The following is a 17,565-nucleotide window of genomic DNA, read 5'->3' as shown; positions in this document are numbered from 1 at the left end:
TATACTAGTATCCATCCATCTCCATTGTTTACCTGAGGTGCCTTTTAGTTGTGCCTATTAAAATATGGAGAACAAAAATGTTGAGGTTCCAAAAATAGGGAAAGATCAAGATCCACTTCCACCTCGTGCTGAAGCTGCTGCCACTAGTCATGGCCGAGACGATGAAATTCCATCAACGTCGTCTGCCAAGGCCGATGCCCAATGTCATAGTACAGAGCATGTAAAATCCAAAACACAAAAGATCAGTAAAAAAAGGACTCAAAAATCTAAATAAAAATCGTCGGAGGAGAAGCATAAACTTGCCAATATGCCATTTACCACACGGAGTGGCAAGGAACGGCTGAGGCCCTGGCCTATGTTCATGGCTAGTGGTTCAGCTTCACATGAGGATGGAAGCACTCAGCCTCTCGCTAGAAAAATGAAAAGACTTAAGCTGGCAAAAGCACAGCAAAGAACTGTGCGTTCTTCAAAATCACAAATCCACAAGGAGAGTCCAATTGTGTCGGTTGCGATGCCTGACCTTCCCAACACTGGACGTGAAGAGCATGCACCTTCCACCATTTGCACGCCCCCTGCAAGTGCTGGAAGGAGCACCCGCAGTCCAGTTCCTGATAGTCAGATTGAAGATGTCAGTGTTGAAGTACACCAGGATGAGGAGGATATGGGTGTTGCTGGCGCTGGGGAGGAAATTGACAAGGAGGATTCTGATGGTGAGGTGGTTTGTTTAAGTCAGGCACCCGGCGAGACACCTGTTGTCCGTGGGAGGAATATGGCCATTGACATGCCTGGTGAAAATACCAAAAAAATCAGCTCTTCGGTGTGGAAGTATTTCAACAGAAATGCGGACAACAGGTGTCAAGCCGTGTGTTGCCTTTGTCAAGCTGTAATAAGTAGGGGTAAGGACGTTAACCACCTCGGAACATCCTCCCTTATACGTCACCTGCAGCGCATTCATCATAAGTCAGTGACAAGTTCAAAAACTTTGGGCGACAGCGGAAGCAGTCCACTGACCAGTAAATCCCTTCCTCTTGTAACCAAGCTCACGCAAACCACCCCACCAACTCCCTCAGTGTCAATTTCCTCCTTCCCCAGGAATGCCAATAGTCCTGCAGGCCATGTCACTGGCAATTCTGACGAGTTCTCTCCTGCCTGGGATTCCTCCGATGCATCCTTGAGTGTAACGCCTACTGCTGCTGGCGCTGCTGTTGTTGCTGCTGGGAGTCGATGGTCATCCCAGAGGGGAAGTCGTAAGACCACTTTTACTACTTCCACCAAGCAATTGACTGTCCAACAGTCCTTTGCAAGGAAGATGAAATATCACAGCAGTCATCCTGCTGCAAAGCGGATAACTGAGGCCTTGGCATCCTGGGCAGTGAGAAACGTGGTTCCGGTATCCATCATTACTTCAGAGCCAACTATAGACTTGATTGAGGTACTGTGTCCCCGGTACCAAATACCATCTAGGTTCCATTTCTCTAGGCAGGCGATACCGAAAATGTACACAGACCTCAGAAAAAGACTCACCAGTGTCCTAAAAAATGCAGTTGTACCCAATGTCCACTTAACCACGGACATGTGGACAAGTGGAGCAGGGCAGACTCAGGACTATATGACTGTGACAGCCCACTGGGTAGATGTATTGACTCCCGCCGCAAGAACAGCAGCGGCGGCACCAGTAGCAGCATCTCGCAAACGCCAACTCTTTCCTAGGCAGGCTACGCTTTGTATCACCGCTTTCCAGAATACGCACACAGCTGAAAACCTCTTACGGCAACTAAGGAAGATCATCACAGAATGGCTTACCCCAATTGGACTCTCCTGTGGATTTGTGGCATCGGACAACGCCAGCAATATTGTGCGTGCATTATATCTGGGCAAATTCCAGCACGTCCCATGTTTTGCACATACCTTGAATTTGGTGGTGCAGAATTATTTAAAAAACGACAGGGGCGTGCAAGAGATGCTGTCGGTGGCCACAAGAATTGCGGGACACTTTCGGCGTACAGGCACCACGTACAGAAGACTGGAGCAACACCAAAAACGCCTGAACCTGCCCTGCCATCATCTGAAGCAAGAAGTGGTAACGAGGTGGAATTCAACCCTCTATATGCTTCAGAGGATGGAGGAGCAGCAAAAGGCCATTCAAGCCTATACATCTGACCACGATATAGGAGGTGGAATGCACCTGTCTCAAGCGCAGTGGAGAATGATTTCAACGTTGTGCAAGGTTCTGCAACCTTTTGAACTTGCCACACGTGAAGTCAGTTCAGACACTGCCAGCCTGAGTCAGGTCATTCCCGTCATCAGGCTTTTGCAGAAGAAGCTGGAGACATTGAAGGAGGAGCTAAGACAGAGCGATTCCGCTAGGCATGTGGGACTTGTGGATGGAGCCCTTCATTCGCTTAACCAGGATTCACGGGTGGTCAATCTGTTGAAATCAGAGCACTACATTTTGGCCACCGTGCTCGATCCTAGATTTAAAACCTACGTTGTATCTCTCTTTCCGGCAGACACAAGTCTGCAGGGGTTCAAAGACCTGCTGGTGAGAAAATTATCAAGTCAAGCGGAACTTGATCGGTCAACAGCTCCTCCTTCACATTCTCCCGCAATTGGGGGTGCGAGGAAAAGGCTCAGAATTCCGAGCCCACCCGCTGGCGGTGATGCAGGGCAGTCTGGAGCGACTGCTGATGCTGACATCTGGTCCGGACTGAAGGACCTGCCAACGATTACGGACATGTCGTCTACTGTCACTGCATATGATTCTCTCACCATTGAAAGAATGGTGGAGGATTATATGAGTGACCGCATCCAAGTAGGCATGTCAGACAGTCCGTACGTATACTGGCAGGAAAAAGAGGCAATTTGGAGGCCCTTGCACAAACTGGCTTTATTCTACCTAAGTTGCCCTCCCACAAGTGTGTACTCCGAAAGAGTGTTTAGTGCCGCCGCTCACCTTGTCAGCAATCGGCGTACGAGGTTACTTCCAGAAAATGTGGAGAAGATGATGTTCATTAAAATGAATTATAATCAATTTCTCCGTGGAGACATTGACCAGCAGCAATTGCCTCCACAAAGTACACAGGAAGCTGAGATGGTGGATTCCAGTGGGGACGAATTGATAATCTGTGAGGAGGGGGATGTACACGGTGATGAATCGGAGGATGATGATGAGGTGGACATCTTGCCTCTATAGAGCCAGTTTGTGCAAGGAGAGATTAATTGCTTCTTTTTTGGTGGGGGTCCAAACCAACCCGTCATTTCAGTCACAGTCGTGTGGCAGACCCTGTCACTGAAATGATGGGTTGGTTAAAGTGTGCATGTCCTGTTTATACAACATAAGGGTGGGTGGGAGGGCCCAAGGCAATTCCACCTTGCACCTCTTTTTTCTTTTATTTTTCTTTGCGTCATGTGCTGTTTGGGGAGTGTTTTTTGGAAGGGCCATCCTGCGTGACACTGCAGTGCCACTCCTAGATGGGCCAGGTGTTTGTGTCGGCCACTTGGGTCGCTGAGCTTAGTCACACAGCTACCTCATTGCGCCTCTTTTTTTCTTTGCGTCATGTGCTGTTTGGGGAGTGTTTTTTGGAAGGGCCATCCTGCGTGACACTGCAGTGACACTCCTAGATGGGCCAGGTGTTTGTGTCGTCCACTTGGGTCGCTGAGCTTAGTCACACAGCTACCTCATTGCGCCTCTTTTTTTCTTTGCGTCATGTGCTGTTTGGGGAGTGTTTTTTGGAAGGGCCATCCTGCGTGACACTGCAGTGCCACTCCTAGATGGGCCAGGTGTTTGTGTCGGCCACTTGGGTCGCTGAGCTTAGTCACACAGCTACCTCATTGCGCCTCTTTTTTTCTTTGCGTCATGTGCTGTTTGGGGAGTGTTTTTGGAAGGGCCATCCTGCGTGACACTGCAGTGCCACTCCTAGATGGGCCAGGTGTTTGTGTCGGCCACTTGGGTCGCTGAGCTTAGTCACACAGCTACCTCATTGCACCTCTTTTTTTCTTTGCGTCATGTGCTGTTTGGGGAGTGTTTTTTGGAAGGGCCATCCTGCGTGACACTGCAGTGCCACTCCTAGATGGGCCAGGTGTTTGTGTCGGCCACTTGGGTCGCTGAGCTTAGTCACACAGCTACCTCATTGCGCCTCTTTTTTTCTTTGCGTCATGTGCTGTTTGGGGAGTGTTTTTTGGAAGGGCCATCATGCGTGACACTGCAGTGCCACTCCTAGATGGGCCAGGTGTTTGTGTCGGCCACTTGGGTCACTGAGCTTAGTCATCCAGCGACCTCGGTGCAAATTTTAGGACTAAAAATAATATTGTGAGGTGTGAGGTGTTAAGAATAGACTGAAAATGAGTGGAAATTATGGTTATTGAGGTTAATAATACTTTGGGATCAAAATGACTCCCAAATTCTATGATTTAAGCTGTTTTTTAGGGTTTTTTGAAAAAAACACCCGAATCCAAAACACACCCGAATCCGACAAAAAAAATTCGGTGAGGTTTAGCCAAAACGCGTTCGAACCCAAAACACGGCCGCGGAACCGAACCCAAAACCAAAACACAAAACCCGAAAAATTTCCGGTGCACATCTCTAGTGGCCATGCCATGTCACTGTGCAGGAGCCAGCACCGCTCACACACTAGTCTCCGGTGCAGCCCCCAACCCCCGGGACACCCGGAGCAACAAAATGTAGATTCAGGCCACCAGGCCACGCCCCTACCTATGAAACCATGCCTCCTTTTTACCATTGCGCTGCTTATCTGCGCGCACTGCATTACAATCTCCCTCGCCACCTCTCTGGGTGTCACCAGTGATAGTGACACCTCTGCCATGCTTGTAGCAGCTGGTCCTAAGATCTACGCCTCAAGCCCTGAGTGTTTGCCCTTGTGACTTGTTGATCATCATAGCAAAGCAGATGCTTACAGAAAACTGCAGGGGCTTAGATTGAAAATAAAAAAAATTGATGGGTATAAGGTAGAGAGGAGCGGGTTCGGTTCTCCGAGAACCGAATTCCCCACGAACTCCACGTGGTTTACACTGGTACGAGGTAGGCTCGGTTGTTCCCGCCTGACTCGGAAAACCTGAACAAGGGAAAATGTCATCATCCCGCTGTCGGATTCTCGCGAGATTCGGATTCCATATAAAGAGCTGCGCGTTGCCGCCATTTTTACTCGTGCATTGAAGAGAGAGCGGAGAGGACGTGGCTATGTTCTCTCAGTGGAAATCTCAATATCAGTGCTCAGTATCAGTGGATACTTATTGCTGCTCAGTAATACTAGTAGTGTGTCTCTCCTGCTCAGTGTCAGTTCTCAGTAGTATCCTCATCAGTGCTCAGTATCACTGCTCATTGTCTTGTGCTGCATTGTTGTGCTCAGCATACTACAGTACATTACTAATAGTCCAGTGCTGCATCTTGCTGCTCAGTGTCAGTTCTAGTATCCTCATCAGTGCTCACTATCACTGCTCATTGCATTGTGGTGTTCTGTATACTACAGTAACATAGTAATATAGTAACATATAGTAACATAGTTTTTGAGGTTGAATAGAGGCAAATTGCCCATCGTGTTCAACCTGTTTTAAGTTGTGATGATTCTACATACTTGCTGAATAATGTTTTATGACTAGTTAGCTACTACAACTCATGTTACCCCCGGATTAACCATGTTGATATTTTAAGTATTATAACCTTGGATAGCTTTTTCATTCAGAAATGTATCCATTCCTTTTTTAAATCCAATTACAGAGTCCGCCATTACCACCTTCCCTGGCAGGGAATTCCACATCCTGATTGCCCTAACAGTGAAGATCATAGTATCTCACCTGGCAGGTAAGTAGGAGTTGGGCCAGAGCTGTGGAGGATTGCTGCTCGGGCACCCCCTGTCAAGTGAAGGAGATCCAACTGAGGCAGCACAAGGGAACTCTCGAAAGAAGAACAAGGCTAGAGGAAGATCTGAGACAAAGAAATCTGACTTTTACCAGAGCTGACCAGAGGAAAGCACAAACACAGTCCCCCACTACCACAAATAATGCAGTCGAGTTTCCCACATTTGGGGAAATCACAGGGGTCAGCATACCCAGAATGCAATGAATGAACCTCACCCTGGGAGAACAATCTTCATGACCATGGTATCGCCTATGCAAAATAAGTATGATTTGGGATAGGGCTGGGGAGGGCCGCTGCTCAGGCACATCTCTGTCAAGTAAAGGAGATTCAACTGAGGCAGCACAAGGGAACTCTCATCTGGGGACAACAACTGCAGGGAGAACACATATTTTCAGATGAACATGGGAGGGCAGAAGGCTGCCTAATACTGAAGCACCCCCAAACAACAAACCAAATGCAACAACTAGTACAAGCATTCCTGGGGGAAGTTCTGCAGAAGACGGATTTGCATACGGTGATGTCATCCAAGCAGTGGGCCAAAGTTGTCTGGAACCCTCATCTGCATATGAAAAGAGAAAAGGGGTATGCAGGGCATGGCGGCCTTTTGCGGCGCTTGGATGACCCTTAGTTCGCATTAAACACCCCCACCCTCCTTCGGTGTGGGGCTCATGTTGACAATGCCCCAGCCCCTGAAGCATTCAAGCTGATTTCTTACAGCAGCTTGGCACTGTAACAGCTCCAGAGCTGCTCTGTAAGGCAAGTAAAAGGGTGTGTAGTTTGCATTGTGCATTGGAAGGCACAAAGTAAGCAGACAGGAGGAGAAGTCAGGATAGTGCACAAGGGTATAAAAGGGAGGGGCTCAAGAAAAAAGAAGTGGAAACAGACAGCAAACTAGGCTGGAGAGAGACCTGAGACAAAGAGATCTGAATTATACGAGAGCCGACCAGGGGAAACACAAATTATGCAGTCAAGTTTCCCACATTTGGGGAAATCGCAGGGGCAGCACACCCAGAGTGCAATGGGTGAGCCTTGCCCTGGGAGAAGCACCTTCATGATCATAGTATCTCACCTGGCAGGTAAGTAGGAGTTGGGCTTGAGCTGGGGAGGGTCGCTGCTCGGGCACCCCCCTGTCAAGTGAAGGAGATCCAACTGAGGCAGCACAAGGGAACTCTCGAAAGAAGAACAAGGCTAGAGGAAGATCTGAAACAAAGAAATCTGACTTTTACCAGAGCTGACCAGAGGAAAACACAAACACAGTCCCCCACTACCACAAATAATGCAGTCGAGTTACCCACATTTGGGGAAATCACAGGGGTCAGCATACCCAGAATGCAATGAATGAACCTCACCCTGGGAGAATAATCTTCATGACCATGGTATCTCCTATGCAAAATAAGTATGATTTGGGATAGGGCTGGGGAGGGCCGCTGCTCAGGCACATCTCTGTCAAGTAAAGGAGATTCAACTGAGGCAGCACAAGGGAACTCTCATCTGGGGACAACAACTGCAGGGAGAACACATATTTTCAGATGAACATGGGAGGGCAGAAGGCTGCCTAATACTGAAGCACCCCCAAACAACAAACCAAATGCAACAACTAGTGCAAGCATTCCTGGGGGAAGGCCTGCCGCAGATGGATTTGCATATGGTGATGTCATCCAAGCAGTGGGTCAAAGTTGGCTACAACCTTCGTCTGCATATGAAAAGAGAAAAGGGGCGTGCAGGGCATGGCGGCCTTTTGCGGTGCTTGGATGACCCTTAGTTTGCATTAAACACCCCCACCCTCCTTCGGTGTGGGTCTCATGTTGGCCATGCCCCAGCCCCTGAAGCATTCAAGCTGATTTCTTGCAGCAGCATGGCACTGTAACAGCTCCAGAGCTGCTCTGTAAGGCAAGTAAAAGGGTGTGGGCCCTGCAGCACTACCTGTAGTTTGCATTGTGCATTGGAAGGCACAAAGTAAGCAGACAGGAGGAGAAGTCAGGATAGTGCACAAGGGTATAAAAGGGAGGGGCTCAAGAAAAAAGAAGTGGAAACAGACAGCAAACTAGGCTGTAGAGAGACCTGAGACAAAGAGATCTGAATTATACGAGAGCCGACCAGGGGAAACACAAATTCTGCAGTCAAGTTTCCCACATTTGGGGAAATCGCAGGGGCAGCACACCCAGAGTGCAATGGGTGAGCCTTGCCCTGGGAGAAGCACCTTCATGATCATAGTATCTCACCTGGCAGGTAAGTAGGAGTTGGGCTAGAGCTGTGGAGGGTCGCTGCTCGGGCACCCCCCTGTCAAGTGAAGGAGATCCAACTGAGGCAGCACAAGGGAACTCTCGAAAGAAGAACAAGGCTAGAGGAAGATCTGAGACAAAGAAATCTGACTTTTACCAGAGCTGACCAGAGGAAAACACAAACACAGTCCCCCACTACAACAAATAATGCAGTCGAGTTACCCACATTTGGGGAAATCACAGGGGTCAGCATACCCAGAATGCAATGAATGAACCTCACCCTGGGAGAACAATCTTCATGACCATGGTATCTCCTATGCAAAATAAGTATGATTTGGGATAGGGCTGGGGAGGGCCGCTGCTCAGGCACATCTCTGTCAAGTAAAGGAGATTCAACTGAGGCAGCACAAGGGAACTCTCATCTGGGGACAACAACTGCAGGGAGAACACATATTTTCAGATGAACATGGGAGGGAAGAAGGCTGCCTAATACTGAAGCACCCCCAAACAACAAACCAAATGCAACAACTAGTGCAAGCATTCCTGGGGGAAGGCCTGCAGCAGATGGATTTGCATATGGTGATGTCATCCAAGCAGTGGGTCAAAGTTGGCTTCAACCCTCGTCTGCATATGAAAAGAGAAAAGGAGCGTGCAGGGCATGGCGGCCTTTTGCGGCGCTTGGATGACCCCTAGTTCGCATTAAACACCTCCACCCTCCTTCGGTGTGGGGCTCATGTTGGCTATGCCCCAGCCCCTGAAGCATACAAGCTGATTTCTTGCAGCAGCTGGGCACTGTAACAGCTCTAGAGCTGCTCTGTACGGCAAGTAAAAGGGTGTGGGCCCTGCAGCACTACCTGTAGTTTGCATTGTGCATTGGAAGGCACAAAGTAAGCAGACGGGAGAAGTCAGGATAGTGCGCAAGGGCATAGAAGGGAGCAGCTCAAGAAAAGAGAAGTGGAAACAGACAGCAAACTAGGCTGGAGAGAGACCTGAGACAAAGAGATCTGAATTATACGAGAGCCGACCAGGGGAAACACAAATTATGCAGTCAAGTTTCCCACATTTGGGGAAATCTGTCACCAGAAGAGCAATGCAAAATGTACAAGTGATATATTAAAATCATCTTCCATCTTGAATTTCAATGATGCATTGGGACAACAATTTTGTGAGAAACATCTTCACCCATAAAGAAAGATTTTCTTAATTCCTTATCTGTGTGCTGATTAGATATTACCTTGTTTTCACATTAAACAGACTTCCACATGAGAAAGCAGCAAGGATGCAGTAACGTTTATGTTTCCTGGTGTCAACCTGTATTATTTCAGTAGACATTGAAATGAGGATGCATCTTGCTGCCTTTCCAATGTAGCAAGTTTAATTCAGTAATAGGTGAAAAAACATTCCTACAAAGGTGTTAATCAGAGACTTGGCTTTGTGGACACTTTTCAGAGAGCAAATTTGTTAGCATAAAAATAAAGTCAGAAAATGAAGAGCTGTTTAATCACTCAATTGGACTTTTCTGCCAGCATAATTTTTTTTTCTCTGCAACCCACTGCTAAATTGTGCTTCCTAGCTGTTTTTTATAAAATCACTTAATCAAATCTAACTCTGATTACATCAGAGAAGGCCAGGTACCCTACACCATAAGAGGGGGTTTGAAATTTTGACTTGTCTACTTAAAGATCACCAAAATCTGATCACAAGGTCAATTACATCCCTGGGTGGGATTGAACCACCAACCTTTTGGTTAATAGCCAAACATGCTAACCGATTGCACCACAGAGACACCTCGTAAAAGTCCATTCTGACAAAGGCTAATAAGCATTCATCTAGAACGTTTCCTAGAAAAACTTTAAAAAGTCAATAATCTGGAGAGTTTTTGTAAGAAACACATTGCTACTTTCCCATGATGAGTGAGTGCTTCAGGATCTCTTGCACTTACATGAGCAGCAGAGTACTGCAACGGAAGCATGCTGGGCCCATAACCCAGAGGTAGGCAGATTGAAACTATCTTCTGCTATATGCATTGTTTTTTGTTAATTAAAGTAATCCAAAACTGGGATTGATATTTTGGCTCTTTTATTTTTACTTAAAGTACAATAACTTTTACCATTTTAATTTGTTTTAATAGTATATTGACAGTATTGTTTTCTTTCAAAAATCCACTTAATTTTCTTTACCCTATTATTAAAATGGTAATTGACAAAAACAAACTACATTGTCACCAGAAGAGCAGTACAAAATGTACAAGTGATATATTAAAATCATCATTCCAGCTTGAATTTCAATGATGCTTTGGTGCAACAATTTTGTGAGAAACATCTTCACCCATAAAGAAAGATTTTCTTAATTCCTTACCTGTGTGCTGATTAGATATCACCTTGTTTTCACATTAAACAGACTTCCCCATGAGGAAGCAGCAAGGATGCAGTGACGTTTATGTTTCCTGGTGTCAACCTGTATTATTTCAGTAGACATTGAAATGAGGATGCATCTTGCTGCCTTTCCAATGAAGCAAGTTTAATTCAGTAATAGGTGAAAAACCATTCCTACAAAGGTGTTAATCAGAGACTTTACTTTGTGGACACTTTTCAGAGAGCAAATTTGTTAGCATAAACATAAAATCAGAAAATGAAGAGCTGTTTAATCACTCAATTGGACTTTTCTGCCAGCATAGTTTTTTTTCTCTGCAACCCACTGCTAAATTGTGCTTCCTAGCTGTTTTTTATAAAATCACTTAATCAAATCTAACTCTGATTACATCAGAGAAGGCCAGGTACCCTACACCATAAAAGGGAGTTTGACATTTTGACTTGTCTACTTAAAGATTACCAAAATCTAATCACAAGGTCAATTACATCCATGGGTGGGATTGAACCACCAACCTTTTGGTTAATAGCCAAACATGCTAACCGATTGCACCACAGAGACACCTCGTAAAAGTATATACTGACAAAGGCTAATAAGCATTCATCTAGAACGTTTCCTAGAAAAACTTTAAAAAGTCAATAATCTGGAGAGTTTTTGTAAGAAACACATTGGTACTTTCCCATGATGAGTGAGTGCTTCAGGATCTCTTGCACTTACATGAGCAGCAGAGTACTGCAACGGAAGCATGCTGGGCCCATAACCCAGAGGTAGGCAGATTGAAACTATCCTCTGCTATATGCATTGTTTTTTGTTAATTAAAGTAATCCAAAACTGGGATTGATATTTTGGCTCTTTTATTTTTACTTAAAGTACAATAACTTTTACCATTTTAATTTGTTTTAATAGTATATTGACAGTATTGTTTTCTTTCAAAAATCCACTTAATTTTCTTTACCCTATTATTAAAATGGTAATTGACAAAAACAAACTACATTGTCACCAGAAGAGCAGTACAAAATGTACAAGTGATATATTAAAATCATCTTTCCAGCTTGAATTTCAATGATGCTTTGGTGCAACAATTTTGTGAGAAACATCTTCACCCATACCCAAGACTTACTAGGCTGAATATGTATACACTAGAAAAGAGGTGCCTAAGAGGAGATATTATTAATATCTTCAAATATGTAAAGATACATAACAAAGAGTTATCAGAGGAATTATTTAATAAAAGAACACGTGGTCACTCGCTGCGACTGGAGGAAATTCAGAATGCAATGGAGGAAAGGGTTCTTCACTGTTAGGGCAATCAGGATGTGGAATTCCCTGCCAGGGAAGGTGGTAATGGCGGACTCTGTAATTGGATTTAAAAAAGGAATGGATACATTTCTGAATGAAAAAGCTATCCAAGGTTATAATACTTAAAATATCAACATGGTTAATCCGGGGGTAACATGAGTTATAGTAGTTAACTAGTCATAAAACATTATTCAGCAAGTATGTAGAATCATCACAACTTAAAACAGGTTGAACACGATGGGCAATTTGCCTCTATTCAACCTCAAAAACTATGTTACTATATGTTACTATATTACTGTAGTATACAGAACACCACAATGCAATGAGCAGTGATAGTGAGCACTGATGAGGATACTAGAACTGACACTGAGCAGCAAGATGCAGCACTGGACTATTAGTAATGTACTGTAGTATGCTGAGCACCACAATGCAGCACAAGACAATGAGCAGTGATACTGAGCACTGATGAGGATACTACTGAGAACTGACACTGAGCAGGAGAGACACACTACTAGTATTACTGAGCAGCAATAAGTAACCACTGATACTGAGCACTGATATTGAGATTTCCACTGAGAGAACATAGCCACGTCCTCTCCGCTCTCTCTTCAATGCACGAGTAAAAATGGCGGCAACGCGCAGCTCTATATATAATATCCGAATCTCGCGAGAATCCGACAGCGGGATGATGACATTTTCCCTTGTTCAGGTTTTCCGAGTCAGGCGGGAACAACCGAGCCTGCCTCAGACCAGTGTAAACCACGTGGAGTTCGTGGGGAATTCGGTTCTCGGAGAACCGAACCCGCTCCTCTCTACCTTATACCCATCAATTTTTTTTATTTTCAATCTAAGCCCCTGCAGTTTTCTGTAAGCATCTGCTTCGCTATGATGATCAACAAGTCACAAGGGCAAACACTCAGGGCTTGAGGCATAGATCTTTGGACCAGCTGCTACAAGCATGGCAGAGGTGTCACTATCACTGGTGACACCCAGAGAGGTAACGAGGGAGATTGTAATGCAGTGCGTGCAAATAAGCAGCGCAATGGTAAAAAGGAGGCATGATTTCATAGGTAGGGGCGTGGCCTGGTGGCCTGAATCTACATTTTGTTGCTCCGGGTGTCCCGGGGGTTGGGGGCTGCACCCGGGGACTAGTGTGTAAGCGGTGCTGGCTCCTGCACAGTGACAGGGCATGGCCACCCAGTATGACACCTCCCTTCTTGACCATGCTGTAATTGCAGTCGCACTGCAGTTCAGCGTGATCATAAACAATGGTGTAGCCTCCTGCTGGTGCAGACTGTATGTGCGCGCAGGAAGCCGCCACCATTTTTGTGATCACAGCGGCTGAATGTGATGTCATACAGCCGCTGTGACCACGCCCCCTGTGTCTCCTCCATTGCAGACCCCATTTTGAAGCCTTGCCCCCGCACTGCTCCATCCCTGACTTGGAAATGGAGTGTTGCTGACCCCACTCTCCCCCCCTGCCCCGATTGACAGGCAGAGGCGATCGCATGCAGGCACATGCGTATGCTCTTAGCAATTTTTGCAGTTGGATTGCTTATTGTGATTGCAATCCAACCTGAATCAGGCCCTATTACCTATCACATAGCGCTGCGGGCAGTACAAAATTGGGTTAATATAGGAGAAAAACCCCCAGACCTGTGCTCCTTAACTGTACCTGGTGGCTAGTGGAGCGGCTGCCCAGTAATCAGTGTCCACCCCAGTGCGCACACGGCCCACCCCCTACGGCCACGCTCCCCTTAATCAGCGGCCTCGTGATCCGGAAGGGCGGTGTGTGTGTGACTGACCTTAGGAAGAAACCGGAGCCTCCGCTGCAGTGACCCAGCAACCAGGGCACGGGAGTATACAGCGCCGCTGGGAGTGATGAAGCTGCAGTAAAGATGTCTATTAGACCTAGCCTGCTGCAGCCCTTGTAGATTCTCATAAAACAAGTTCTTCTTTTCTTGTCAAAATTAATAGCTAAGAATAGGCTGCCTGAGGCAGGCCCCTGTTAAGTGGCCTGCTACTGAAGGCACCAACTACAAACTGAGCTCCCTGTTCATGGAAGCGGGGTTATAGAGGAGGATGCGCTGAGCATCTTGGGAACAGTCAAAAGCTTTGAGCCGGTTGGTGCCTCAGATCAAGATCCTACTCTACACCCCAATGTGAATCCTTGTGGAGTCCAGTGTACCCCACAGAAGAAATTAATGTGTCACACCCATTGGCAGCAACCTTAGAATAGCTGCTGACGGGCACAATTGAGAAAGGAAGGGGGGGGGCATTTGAATCCAGCACATAGATGCAATTCAAATATGTAATTTGTACCTTCCTATTTTAAAATATAATGGATGAACCTCACCCTGTGAGAACAATCTTCATGATCAAGAGATCTAATATGTAAAATAAGTATGAGTTGGGATAGGGCTGGGGAGGGTGGCAGCTCGGGCAGCCCCTCCCCCGTCAAGTTAAGGAGATTCAACTGAGGAAGCACAAGGGAACTCTCGTTTGGGGACAACAACTGCAGGGAGACCACATCTTTTCAGATGAACATGGGAGGGCGGAAGGCTGCCTAATACTGAAGCACCATCAAATATCAAACCATATCCAACAACTAGTACAAGCATTCCTGGGGGAAGGTCTGCAGCAGACGGATTTGCATACGGTGATGTCATCCAAGCAGTGGGCCAAAGTTGGCTGGAACCCTCATCTGCATATAAAAAGAGAAAAGGGGCATGCAGGGCATGGCGGCCTTTTGCAGTGCTTGGATGACCCCTAGTTCGCATTAAACACCCCCACCCTCCTTTGGTGTGGGGCTCATGTTGGCCATGCCCCATCCCCTGAAGCATTCATGCTGATTTCTTGCAGCAGCTGGGCACTGTAACAGCTCCAGAGCTGCTCTGTAAGGCAAGTAAAAGGGTGTGGGCCCTGCAGCACCACCTGTAGTTCGCATTGTGCGTTGGAAGGCACAAAGTAGGCAGACGGGAGGAGAAGTCAGGATAGTACACAAGGGCATCCTTTTCTCTTAGTCCGTAAAGGATGCTGGGGTCACATTAAGAACCATGGGGTATAGACGGGATCCGCAAGAGACATGGGCACTTTAAGACTTTCAAAGGGTGTGAACTGGCTCCTCCCTCTATGCCCCTCCTCCAGACTCCAGTTATAGGAACTGTGCCCAGGGAGACGGACATTTCGAGGAAAGGATTTATTGTTAAACTAAGGTGAGCATCTTACCAGCTCACACCTTAAGCATGCCGCAGAACGTGGCAGAACGTGGCATTCAACAGAACACAAGCCAACGGCATGAACAATTGCAGCAAGAAGGCCAGGTACCCTACACCATAACAGGGGTTTTCGAAATTTTGACTTGTCTACTTAAAGATCACCAAAATCTGATAACAAGGTCAATTACATCCCTGGGTGGGATTGAACCACAAACCTTTTGGTTAATAGCCGTACACACTAACTGATTGCGCCACAGCGACACTTTGCAAAAGTACTTACTGACAAAGGCTAATAAGCATTCTCATGCTGCTTTCTCATGTGGAAGTCTGTTTAATGTGAAAACAAGGTGATATCTAATTAGCACACAGGTAAGGAATTAAGAAAATCTTTATTTAAGGGTGAAGATGTTTCTCACAAAATTGTTGCCCCAATGCATCATTGAAATTCAAGCTGGAAAGATGATTTTAATATATCACTTGTACATTTTGTATTGCTCTTCTGGTGACAATGTAGTTTGTTTTTGTCAATTACCATTTTAATAATAGGGTAAAGAAAATTAAGTGGATTTTTGAAAGAAAACAATACTGTCAATATACTATTAAAACAAATTAAAATGGTAAAAGTTATTGTACTTTAAGTAAAAATAAAAGCTAAAATATCAATCCCAGTTTTGGATTACTTTAAATGGACTGCAGATCTCTCTTGGCCTGGACCTATGGGGGTCAAATGCAGGACATTGCATGTCAGCCATGTTGTCACATCTCGGCTGAAAGAATACAAAATTATATATATACAGTCACTTGAAAACATTATTGGTGATTATTCCTGCAGGTAATCACCACACCTTAGATCACATATAATTTGTGATCCTCCTTTCTCTATTCAAACGTGACAGCAAGGCTCACCCATTGCACTCTGGGTGTGCTGCTCCTGCGATTTCCCCAAATGTGGGAAACTTGACTGCATAATTTGTGTTTCCCCTGGTCGGCTCTCGTATAATTCAGATCTCTTTGTCTCAGGTCTCTCTCCAGCCTAGTTTGCTGTCTGTTTCCACTTCTCTTTTCTTGAGCTGCTCCCTTCTATGCCCTTGCGCACTATCCTGACTTCTCCCGTCTGCTTACTTTGTGCCTTCCAATGCACAATGCAAACTACAGGTAGTGCTGCAGGGCCCACACCCTTTTACTTGCCGTACAGAGCAGCTCTGGAGCTGTTACAGAGCCCAGCTACTGCAAGAAATCAGCTTGAATGCTTCAGGGGCTGAGGCATAGCCAACATGAGCCCCACACCGAAGGAGGGTGGAGGTGTTTAATGCGGACTAGGGGTCATCCAAGCGCCGCAAAAGGCCGCCATGCCCTGCACGCCCCTTTTCTTTTTTCACATGCAGACGAGGGTTGAAGCCAACTTTGACCCACTGCTTGGATGACATCACCATATGCAAATCCATCTGCTGCAGGCCTTCCCCCAGGAATGCTTGCACTAGTTGTTGCATTTGGTTTGTTGTTTGGGGGTGCTTCAGTATTAGGCAGCCTTCTTCCCTCCCATGTTCATCTGAAAATATGTGTTCTCCCTGCAGTTGTTGTCCCCAGATGAGAGTTCCCTTGTGCTGCCTCAGTTGAATCTCCTTTACTTGACAGAGATGTGCCTGAGCAGCGGCCCTCCCCAGCCCTATCCCAAATCATACTTATTTTGCATAGGAGATACCATGGTCATGAAGATTGTTCTCCCAGGGTGAGGTTCATTCATTGCATTCTGGGTATGCTGACCCCTGTGATTTCCCCAAATGTGGGTAACTCGACTGCATTATTTGTTGTAGTGGGGGACTGTGTTTGTGTTTTCCTCTGGTCAGCTCTGGTAAAAGTCAGATTTCTTTGTCTCAGATCTTCCTCTAGCCTTGTTCTTCTTTCGAGAGTTCCCTTGTGCTGCCTCAGTTGGATCTCCTTCACTTGACAGGGGGGTGCCCGAGCAGCGACCCTCCCCAGCTCTAGCCCAACTCCTACTTACCTGCCAGGTGAGATACTATGATCATGAAGGTGCTTCTCCCAGGGCAAGGCTCACCCATTGCACTCTGGGTGTGCTGCCCCTGCGATTTCCCCAAATGTGGGAAACTTGACTGCAGAATTTGTGTTTCCCCTGGTCGGCTCTCGTATAATTCAGATCTCTTTGTCTCAGGTCTCTCTACAGCCTAGTTTGCTGTCTGTTTCCACTTCTTTTTTCTTGAGCCCCTCCCTTTTATACCCTTGTGCACTATCCTGACTTCTCCTCCTGTCTGCTTACTTTGTGCCTTCCAATGCACAATGCAAACTACAGGTAGTGCTGCAGGGCCCACACCCTTTTACTTGCATTACAGAGCAGCTCTGGAGCTGTTACAGTGCCAAGCTGCTGCAAGAAATCAGCTTGAATGCTTCAGGGGCTGGGGCATGGCCAACATGAGACCCACACCGAAGGAGGGTGGGGGTGTTTAATGCAAACTAAGGGTCATCCAAGCACCGCAAAAGGCCGCCATGCCCTGCACGCCCCTTTTCTCTTTTCATATGCAGACGAAGGTTGAAGCCAACTTTGACCCACTGCTTGGATGACATC

The 17,565-nt window shown here is 46.4% G+C and overlaps 8 non-coding genes across 8 annotated transcripts; 2 read left to right on the top strand and 6 right to left on the bottom strand.

Moving 5' to 3' along the window:
- Positions 1-5,977: 5,977 nt before the first annotated feature.
- On the bottom strand, positions 5,978-6,141 carry LOC135047412 (U1 spliceosomal RNA). The gene has a single exon (XR_010239460.1). It is a non-coding gene; the product is annotated as a U1 spliceosomal RNA (small nuclear RNA).
- Positions 6,142-6,796: 655 nt separating this feature from the next.
- On the bottom strand, positions 6,797-6,959 carry LOC135047328 (U1 spliceosomal RNA). The gene has a single exon (XR_010239388.1). It is a non-coding gene; the product is annotated as a U1 spliceosomal RNA (small nuclear RNA).
- A 152-nt stretch (positions 6,960-7,111) lies between these two features.
- Positions 7,112-7,275, bottom strand: LOC135047427 (U1 spliceosomal RNA). The gene has a single exon (XR_010239475.1). It is a non-coding gene; the product is annotated as a U1 spliceosomal RNA (small nuclear RNA).
- A 674-nt stretch (positions 7,276-7,949) lies between these two features.
- LOC135047343 (U1 spliceosomal RNA) lies at positions 7,950-8,112 on the bottom strand. The gene has a single exon (XR_010239398.1). It is a non-coding gene; the product is annotated as a U1 spliceosomal RNA (small nuclear RNA).
- Positions 8,113-8,264: 152 nt separating this feature from the next.
- On the bottom strand, positions 8,265-8,428 carry LOC135047424 (U1 spliceosomal RNA). The gene has a single exon (XR_010239472.1). It is a non-coding gene; the product is annotated as a U1 spliceosomal RNA (small nuclear RNA).
- A 1,381-nt stretch (positions 8,429-9,809) lies between these two features.
- On the bottom strand, positions 9,810-9,883 carry TRNAN-AUU (transfer RNA asparagine (anticodon AUU)). Its single transcript has one exon. It is a non-coding gene; the product is annotated as a tRNA-Asn (tRNA).
- A 6,779-nt stretch (positions 9,884-16,662) lies between these two features.
- Positions 16,663-16,826, top strand: LOC135047423 (U1 spliceosomal RNA). The gene has a single exon (XR_010239471.1). It is a non-coding gene; the product is annotated as a U1 spliceosomal RNA (small nuclear RNA).
- Positions 16,827-16,978: 152 nt separating this feature from the next.
- LOC135047342 (U1 spliceosomal RNA) lies at positions 16,979-17,141 on the top strand. The gene has a single exon (XR_010239397.1). It is a non-coding gene; the product is annotated as a U1 spliceosomal RNA (small nuclear RNA).
- The last annotated feature ends 424 nt before the right edge of the window (positions 17,142-17,565 follow it).

The sequence above is a fragment of the Pseudophryne corroboree genome, unplaced genomic scaffold (assembly GCF_028390025.1).
Source record: "Pseudophryne corroboree isolate aPseCor3 unplaced genomic scaffold, aPseCor3.hap2 scaffold_927, whole genome shotgun sequence".
Lineage (NCBI taxonomy): Eukaryota > Metazoa > Chordata > Amphibia > Anura > Myobatrachidae > Pseudophryne > Pseudophryne corroboree.
Note: the sequence above shows the minus strand (reverse complement) of the source record. Positions and strands in the feature narration are given on the sequence as shown.